The sequence below is a fragment of the Pseudophryne corroboree genome, chromosome 3, assembly GCF_028390025.1.
Source record: "Pseudophryne corroboree isolate aPseCor3 chromosome 3, aPseCor3.hap2, whole genome shotgun sequence".
In the NCBI taxonomy this organism is placed as follows: Eukaryota; Metazoa; Chordata; class Amphibia; order Anura; family Myobatrachidae; genus Pseudophryne; species Pseudophryne corroboree.
In genome coordinates, this window is record NC_086446.1 from 115,916,139 (window position 1) to 115,922,138 (window position 6,000).

The 6,000-nt window shown below is 41.2% G+C and overlaps 22 non-coding genes and 5 pseudogenes across 22 annotated transcripts in view; all 27 read right to left on the reverse strand.

Annotated features, from left to right (window-relative positions):
- Positions 1 to 58: 58 nt before the first annotated feature.
- On the reverse strand, positions 59 to 177 carry LOC135070318 (5S ribosomal RNA). The gene has a single exon (XR_010256486.1). It is a non-coding gene; the product is annotated as a 5S ribosomal RNA (ribosomal RNA).
- Positions 178 to 284: 107 nt separating this feature from the next.
- On the reverse strand, positions 285 to 403 carry LOC135065813 (5S ribosomal RNA). Its single transcript, XR_010252083.1, has one exon. It is a non-coding gene; the product is annotated as a 5S ribosomal RNA (ribosomal RNA).
- Positions 404 to 510: 107 nt separating this feature from the next.
- LOC135069724 (5S ribosomal RNA) lies at positions 511 to 629 on the reverse strand. The gene has a single exon (XR_010255909.1). It is a non-coding gene; the product is annotated as a 5S ribosomal RNA (ribosomal RNA).
- Positions 630 to 736: 107 nt separating this feature from the next.
- Positions 737 to 855, reverse strand: LOC135062223 (5S ribosomal RNA). The gene has a single exon (XR_010248577.1). It is a non-coding gene; the product is annotated as a 5S ribosomal RNA (ribosomal RNA).
- Positions 856 to 962: 107 nt separating this feature from the next.
- On the reverse strand, positions 963 to 1,081 carry LOC135065381 (5S ribosomal RNA). The gene has a single exon (XR_010251663.1). It is a non-coding gene; the product is annotated as a 5S ribosomal RNA (ribosomal RNA).
- Positions 1,082 to 1,188: 107 nt separating this feature from the next.
- Positions 1,189 to 1,307, reverse strand: LOC135065814 (5S ribosomal RNA). The gene has a single exon (XR_010252084.1). It is a non-coding gene; the product is annotated as a 5S ribosomal RNA (ribosomal RNA).
- Positions 1,308 to 1,414: 107 nt separating this feature from the next.
- On the reverse strand, positions 1,415 to 1,533 carry LOC135067059 (5S ribosomal RNA). Its single transcript, XR_010253287.1, has one exon. It is a non-coding gene; the product is annotated as a 5S ribosomal RNA (ribosomal RNA).
- A 107-nt stretch (positions 1,534 to 1,640) lies between these two features.
- LOC134886866 (5S ribosomal RNA) lies at positions 1,641 to 1,759 on the reverse strand. Its single transcript, XR_010170942.1, has one exon. It is a non-coding gene; the product is annotated as a 5S ribosomal RNA (ribosomal RNA).
- A 107-nt stretch (positions 1,760 to 1,866) lies between these two features.
- Positions 1,867 to 1,985, reverse strand: LOC134901622 (5S ribosomal RNA). The gene has a single exon (XR_010175109.1). It is a non-coding gene; the product is annotated as a 5S ribosomal RNA (ribosomal RNA).
- Positions 1,986 to 2,092: 107 nt separating this feature from the next.
- Positions 2,093 to 2,211, reverse strand: LOC135070928 (5S ribosomal RNA). Its single transcript, XR_010257075.1, has one exon. It is a non-coding gene; the product is annotated as a 5S ribosomal RNA (ribosomal RNA).
- A 107-nt stretch (positions 2,212 to 2,318) lies between these two features.
- LOC135063418 (5S ribosomal RNA) lies at positions 2,319 to 2,437 on the reverse strand. The gene has a single exon (XR_010249750.1). It is a non-coding gene; the product is annotated as a 5S ribosomal RNA (ribosomal RNA).
- Positions 2,438 to 2,544: 107 nt separating this feature from the next.
- On the reverse strand, positions 2,545 to 2,663 carry LOC134886070 (5S ribosomal RNA). Its single transcript, XR_010170166.1, has one exon. It is a non-coding gene; the product is annotated as a 5S ribosomal RNA (ribosomal RNA).
- A 107-nt stretch (positions 2,664 to 2,770) lies between these two features.
- On the reverse strand, positions 2,771 to 2,890 carry LOC134891026 (5S ribosomal RNA; annotated as a pseudogene).
- A 107-nt stretch (positions 2,891 to 2,997) lies between these two features.
- LOC135060015 (5S ribosomal RNA) lies at positions 2,998 to 3,116 on the reverse strand. The gene has a single exon (XR_010246408.1). It is a non-coding gene; the product is annotated as a 5S ribosomal RNA (ribosomal RNA).
- Positions 3,117 to 3,223: 107 nt separating this feature from the next.
- Positions 3,224 to 3,342, reverse strand: LOC135068515 (5S ribosomal RNA). The gene has a single exon (XR_010254713.1). It is a non-coding gene; the product is annotated as a 5S ribosomal RNA (ribosomal RNA).
- A 107-nt stretch (positions 3,343 to 3,449) lies between these two features.
- On the reverse strand, positions 3,450 to 3,568 carry LOC135068896 (5S ribosomal RNA). The gene has a single exon (XR_010255087.1). It is a non-coding gene; the product is annotated as a 5S ribosomal RNA (ribosomal RNA).
- A 107-nt stretch (positions 3,569 to 3,675) lies between these two features.
- LOC135064866 (5S ribosomal RNA) lies at positions 3,676 to 3,794 on the reverse strand. The gene has a single exon (XR_010251163.1). It is a non-coding gene; the product is annotated as a 5S ribosomal RNA (ribosomal RNA).
- A 107-nt stretch (positions 3,795 to 3,901) lies between these two features.
- LOC135069784 (5S ribosomal RNA) lies at positions 3,902 to 4,020 on the reverse strand. Its single transcript, XR_010255966.1, has one exon. It is a non-coding gene; the product is annotated as a 5S ribosomal RNA (ribosomal RNA).
- Positions 4,021 to 4,127: 107 nt separating this feature from the next.
- LOC134889680 (5S ribosomal RNA) lies at positions 4,128 to 4,246 on the reverse strand (annotated as a pseudogene).
- A 107-nt stretch (positions 4,247 to 4,353) lies between these two features.
- Positions 4,354 to 4,472, reverse strand: LOC134889656 (5S ribosomal RNA; annotated as a pseudogene).
- A 107-nt stretch (positions 4,473 to 4,579) lies between these two features.
- LOC135069633 (5S ribosomal RNA) lies at positions 4,580 to 4,698 on the reverse strand. The gene has a single exon (XR_010255811.1). It is a non-coding gene; the product is annotated as a 5S ribosomal RNA (ribosomal RNA).
- A 107-nt stretch (positions 4,699 to 4,805) lies between these two features.
- Positions 4,806 to 4,924, reverse strand: LOC134889727 (5S ribosomal RNA; annotated as a pseudogene).
- A 107-nt stretch (positions 4,925 to 5,031) lies between these two features.
- LOC135070781 (5S ribosomal RNA) lies at positions 5,032 to 5,150 on the reverse strand. The gene has a single exon (XR_010256934.1). It is a non-coding gene; the product is annotated as a 5S ribosomal RNA (ribosomal RNA).
- A 107-nt stretch (positions 5,151 to 5,257) lies between these two features.
- On the reverse strand, positions 5,258 to 5,376 carry LOC134891785 (5S ribosomal RNA; annotated as a pseudogene).
- Positions 5,377 to 5,483: 107 nt separating this feature from the next.
- On the reverse strand, positions 5,484 to 5,602 carry LOC135067181 (5S ribosomal RNA). The gene has a single exon (XR_010253403.1). It is a non-coding gene; the product is annotated as a 5S ribosomal RNA (ribosomal RNA).
- A 107-nt stretch (positions 5,603 to 5,709) lies between these two features.
- On the reverse strand, positions 5,710 to 5,828 carry LOC135068677 (5S ribosomal RNA). Its single transcript, XR_010254871.1, has one exon. It is a non-coding gene; the product is annotated as a 5S ribosomal RNA (ribosomal RNA).
- Positions 5,829 to 5,935: 107 nt separating this feature from the next.
- Positions 5,936 to 6,000, reverse strand: part of LOC135069725 (5S ribosomal RNA) — a 119-nt gene continuing 54 nt past the window's right edge. The window contains exon 1 of the ribosomal RNA XR_010255910.1: positions 5,936 to 6,000. This exon is cut by the window's right edge and continues 54 nt beyond it. This is a non-coding gene — a ribosomal RNA (5S ribosomal RNA).

Consider the following 6,000-nt stretch of genomic DNA (forward strand, 5'->3'; position numbering starts at 1 on the left):
TAAATGAATACGTTTGAAAATGGAATGCATCAACAGAACGGTGTTGGCAGTATAAAAATATCTACAGCACCTTGTATTCCCAGGTGGTCTCCCACCCAAGTACTAACCAGGCCCAACACTGCTTAGCTTCCAAGATCAGATGATATTGGGCGTATCCAGTGTGGTGTGGCTGTAGATGAGCTTTGTTGTTTCTGTCAGAACTTTTCTACTACTAACTACTGGTTCATAAATGAATACGTTTGAAAATGGAATGCATCAACAGAACGGTGTTGGCAGTATAAAAATATCTACAGCACCTTGTATTCCCAGGTAGTCTCCCATCCAAGTACTAACCAGGCCCAACACTGCTTAGCTTCCAAGATCAGATGAGATTGGGCGTATCCAATGTGGTGTGGCTGTAGATGAACTTTGTGGTTTCTGTTAGAACTTTTCTACTTCTAACTACTGGTTCATAAATGAATACTTTTTAAAATGGAATGCATCAACAGAACGGTGTTGGCAGTATAAAATTATCTACAGCACCTTGTATTCCCAGGTGGACTCCCATCCAAGTACTAACCAGGCCCAACACTGCTTAGCTTCCAAGATCAGATGAGATTGGGCATATCCAGTGTGGTGTGGCTGTAGAAGAGCTTTATGATTTCTGTTAGTACTTTTCTACTTCCAACTACTGGTTCATAAATGAATACGTTTGAAAATGGAATGCATCAACAGAACGGTGTTTGTAGTATAAAAATATCGACAGCACCTTGTATTCCCAGGTGGTCTCCCATCCAAGTACTAACCAGGCCCAACACTGCTTAGCTTCCAAGATCAGATGAGATTGGGCGTATCCAGTGTGGTGTGGCTGTAGATGAGCTTTGTGGTTTCTGTTAGAACTTTTCTACTTCTAACTACTGGTTCATAAATGAATACGTTTTAAAATGGAATGCATCAACAGAACGGTGTTGGTAGTATAAAAATATCTACAGCACCTTGTATTCCCAGGTGGACTCCCATCCAAGTACTAACCAGGCCCAACACTGCTTAGCTTCCAAGATCAGATGAGATTGGGCGTATCCAGTGTGGTGTTGCTGTAGATGAGCTTTGTTGTTTCTGTTAGAACTTTTCTACTACTAACTACTGGTTCATAAATGAATACGTTTGAAAATGGAATGCATCAACAGAACGGTGTTGGCAGTATAAAAATATCTACAGCACCTTGTATTCCCAGGTAGTCTCCCATCCAAGTACTAACCAGGCCCAACACTGCTTAGCTTCCAAGATCAGATGAGATTGGGCGTATCCAATGTGGTGTGGCTGTAGATGAACTTTGTGGTTTCTGTTAGAACTTTTCTACTTCTAACTACTGGTTCATAAATGAATACGTTTTAAAATGGAATGCATCAACAGAACGGTGTTGGCAGTATAAAATTATCTACAGCACCTTGTATTCCCAGGTGGACTCCCATCCAAGTACTAACCAGGCCCAACACTGCTTAGCTTCCAAGATCAGATGAGATTGGGCATATCCAGTGAGGTGTGGCTGTAGATGAGCTTTGCCGTTTCTGTTAGAACTTTTCTACTTCTAACTACTGGTTCATAAATGAATACATTTGAAAATGGAATGCATCAACAGAACGGTGTTGGCAGTATAAATATATCTACAGCACCTTGTATTCCCAGGTGGTCTCCCATCCAAGTACTAAATAGGTCCAACACTGCTTAGCTTCCAAGATCAGATGCGATTGGGCGTATCCAGTGTGGTGTTGCTGTAGATGAACTTTCTGGTTTCTGTTAGAACTTTTCTTCTTCTAACTACTGGTTCATAAATGAATAAGTTTTAAAATGGAATGCATCAACAGAACGGTGTTGGCAGTATAAAATTATCTACAGCACCTAGTATTCCCAGGTGGTCTCCCATCCAAGTACTAACCAGGCCCAACACTGCTTAGCTACCAAGATCAGATGAGATTGGGCGTATCCAGTGTGGTGTGGCTGTAGAAGAGCTTTATGGTTTCTGTTAGTACTTTTCTACTTCTAACTATTGGTTCATAAATGAATAAGTTTGAAAATGGAATGCATCAACAGAACGGTGTTGGTAGTATAAAAATTTCTACAGCACCTTGTATTCCCAGGTGGTCTCCCATCCAAGTACTAACCAGGCCCAACACTGCTTAGCTTCCTAGATCAGATGAGATTGGGCGTATCCAGTGTGGTGTGGCTGTAGATGAGCTTTGTGGTTTCTGTTAGAACTTTTCTACTTCTAACTACTGGTTCATAAATGAATACGTTTGAAAATGGAATGCATCAACAGAACGGTGTTGGTAGTATAAAAATATCTACAGCACCTTGTATTCCCAGGTGGTCTCCCATCCAAGTACTAACCAGGCCCAACACTGTTTAGCTTCCAAGATCAGATGAGATTGGGCGTATCCAGTGTGGTGTTGCTGTAGATGAACTTTCTGGTTTCTGTTAGAACTTTTCTACTTCTAACTACTGGTTCATAAATGAATACGTTTTAAAATGGAATGCATCAACAGAACGGTGTTGGTAGTATAAAAATATCTACAGCACCTTGTATTCCCAGGTGGTCTCCCATCCAAGTATTAACCAGGCCCAACACTGCTTAGCTTCCTAGATCAGATGAGATTGGGCGTATCCAGTGTGGTGTGGCTGTAGATGAGCTTTGTGGTTTCTGTTTGAACTTTTCTACTTCTAACTACTGGTTCATAAATGAATACGTTTGAAAATGGAATGCATCAACAGAACGGTGTTGGCAGTATAAAATTATCTACAGCACCTATGTATTCCCAGGTGGTCTCCCATCCAAGTACTAACCAGGCCCAACACTGCTTAGCTTCTAAGATCAGATGAGATTGGGCATATCCAGTGTGGTGTGGCTGTAGAAAAGCTTTATGATTTCTGTTAGTACTTTTCTACTTCTAACTACTGGTTCATAAATGAATACGTTTGAAAATGGAATGCATCAACAGAACGGTGTTGGTAGTATAAAAATATCTACAGCACCTTGTATTCCCAGGTGGTCTCCCATCCAAGTACTAACCAGGCCCAACACTGCTTAGCTTCCAAGATCAGATGAGATTGGGCGTATCCAGTGTGGTGTTGCTGTAGATGAACTTTCTGGTTTCTGTTAGAACTTTTCTACTTCTAACTACTTGTTCATAAATGAATACGTTTTAAAATGGAATGCATCAACAGAACGGTGTTGGCAGTATAAAATTATCTACAGCACCTTGTATTCCCAGGTGGTCTCCCATTCAAGTACTAACCAGGCCCAACACTGCTTAGCTTCCAAGATCAGATGAGATTGGGCATATCCAGTGTGGTGTGGCTGTAGAAGAGCTTTATGGTTTCTGTTAGTACTTTTCTACTTCTAACTACTGGTTCATAAATGAATACGTTTGAAAATGGAATGCATCAACAAAACGGTGTTGGTAGTATAAAAATATCTACAGCACCTTGTATTCCCAGGTGGTCTCCCATCCAAGTACTAACCAGGCCCAACACTGCTTAGCTTCCAAGATCAGATGAGATTGGGCATATCCAGTGTAGTGTGGCTGTAGACGAGCTTTGTGGTTTCTGTTAGAACTTTTCTACTTCTAACTACTGTTTCATAAATGAATACGTTTGAAAATGGAATGCATCAACAGAACGGTGTTGGCAGTATAAAAATATCTACAGCACCTTGTATTCCCAGGTGGTCTCCCATCCAAGTACTAACCAGGCCCAACACTGCTTAGTTTCCAAGATCAGATGAGATTGGGCGTATCCAGTGTGGTGTGGCTGTAGATGAGCTTTGCAGTTTCTGTTAGAACTTTTCTACTTCTAACTACTGGTTCATAAATGAATACATGTGAAAATGGAATGCATCAACAGAACGGTGTTGGCAGTATAAATATATCTACAGCACCTTGTATTCCCAGGTGGTCTCCCATCCAAGTACTAAATAGGTCCAACACTGCTTAGCTTCCAAGATCAGATGCGATTGGGCGTATCCAGTGTGGTGTGGCTGTAGATGAGCTTTGTGGTTTCTGTTAGAACTTTTCTACTTCTAACTACTGGTTCATAAATGAATAGGTTTGAAAATGGAATGCATTAACAGAACGGTGTTGGCAGTATAAAAATATCTACAGCACCTTGTATTCCCAGGTGGTCTCCCATCCAAGTATTAACCAGGCTCAACACTGCTTAGCTTCCAAGATCAGATGAGATTGGGCGTATCCAGTGTGGTGTTGCTGTAGATGAACTTTCTGGTTTCTGTTAGAACTTTTTTACTTCTAACTACTGGTTCATAAATGAATAAGTTTTAAAATGGAATGCATCAACAGAACGGTGTTGGCAGTATAAAATTATCTACAGCACCTAGTATTCCCAGGTGGTCTCCCATCCAAGTACTAACCAGGCCCAACACTGCTTAGCTTCCAAGATGAGAGGAGATTGGGCGTATCCAGTGTGGTGTGGCTGTAGAAGAGCTTTATGGTTTCTGTTAGTACTTTTCTAATTCTAACTACTGGTTCATAAATGAATACGTTTGAAAATGGAATGCATCAACAGAACGGTGTTGGCAGTATAAAATTATCTACAGCACCTTGTATTCCCAGGTGGTCTCCCATCCAAGTACTAACCAGGCCCAGCACTGCTTAGCTTCCAAGATCAGAGGAGATTGGGCGTATCCAGTGTGGTGTTGCTGTAGATGAACTTTCTGGTTTCTGTTAGAACTTTTCTACTTCTAACTACTGGTTCATAAATGAATACATTTTAAAATGGAATGCATCAACAGAACGGTGTTGGCAGTATAAAATTATCTACAGCACCTTGTATTCCCAGGTGGTCTCCCATCCAAGTACTAACCAGGCCCAACACTGCTTAGCTTCCAAGATCAGATGAGATTGGGCATATCCAGTCTGGTGTGGCTGTACATGAGCTTTGTGGTTTCTGTTAGAACTTTTCTACTTCTAACTACTGTTTCATAAATGAATACGTTTGAAAATGGAATGCATCAACAGAACGGTGTTGGCAGTATAAAAATATCTACAGCACCTTGTATTCCCAGGTCGTCTCCCATCCAAGTACTAACCAGGCCCAACACTGCTTAGCTTCCAAGATCAGATGAGATTGGGCGTATCCAGTGTGGTGTGGCTATAGATGAACTTTGTAGTTTCTGAAGGAACTTTTCTACTTCTAACTACTGGTTCATAAATGAATACGTTTTAAAATGGAATGCATCAACAGAACGGTGTTGGCAGTATACAAATATCTACAGCACTTTGTATTCCCAGGTGGTCTCCCATCCAAGTACTAACCAGGCCCAACACTGCTTAGCTTCCAAGATCAGATGAGCTTAGGCGTATCCAATGTGGTGTGGCTGTAGATGAACTTTGTGGTTTCTGTTAGAACTTTTCTACTTCTAACTACTGGTTCATAAATGAATACGTTTGAAAATGGAATGCATCAACAGAACGGTGTTGGCAGTATAAAAATATCTACAGCACCTTGTATTCCCAGGTGGTCTCCCATTCAAGTACTAACCAGGACCAACACTGCTTAGCTTCCAAGATCAGATGAGATTGGGCGTATCCAGTGTGGTGTGGCTGTAGATGAGCTTTGTGGTTTCTGTTAGAACTTTTCTACTACTAACTACTGGTTCATAAATGAATACGTTTGAAAATGGAATGCATCAACAGAACGGTGTTGGCAGTATAAAAATATCTACAGCACCTTGTATTCCCAGGTGGTCTCCCATCCAAGTACTAACCAGGCCCAACACTGCTTAGCTTCCAAGATCAGATGAGATTGGGCGTATCCAATGTGGTGTGTCTGTAGATGAACTTTGTGGTTTCTGTTAGAACTTTTCTACTTCTAACTACTGGTTCATAAATGAATACGTTTTAAAATGGAATGCATCAACAGAACGGTGTTGGCAGTATAAAATTATCTACAGCACCTTGTATTCCCAGGTGGACTCCCATCCAAGTACTAACCAGGCCCAACACTGCT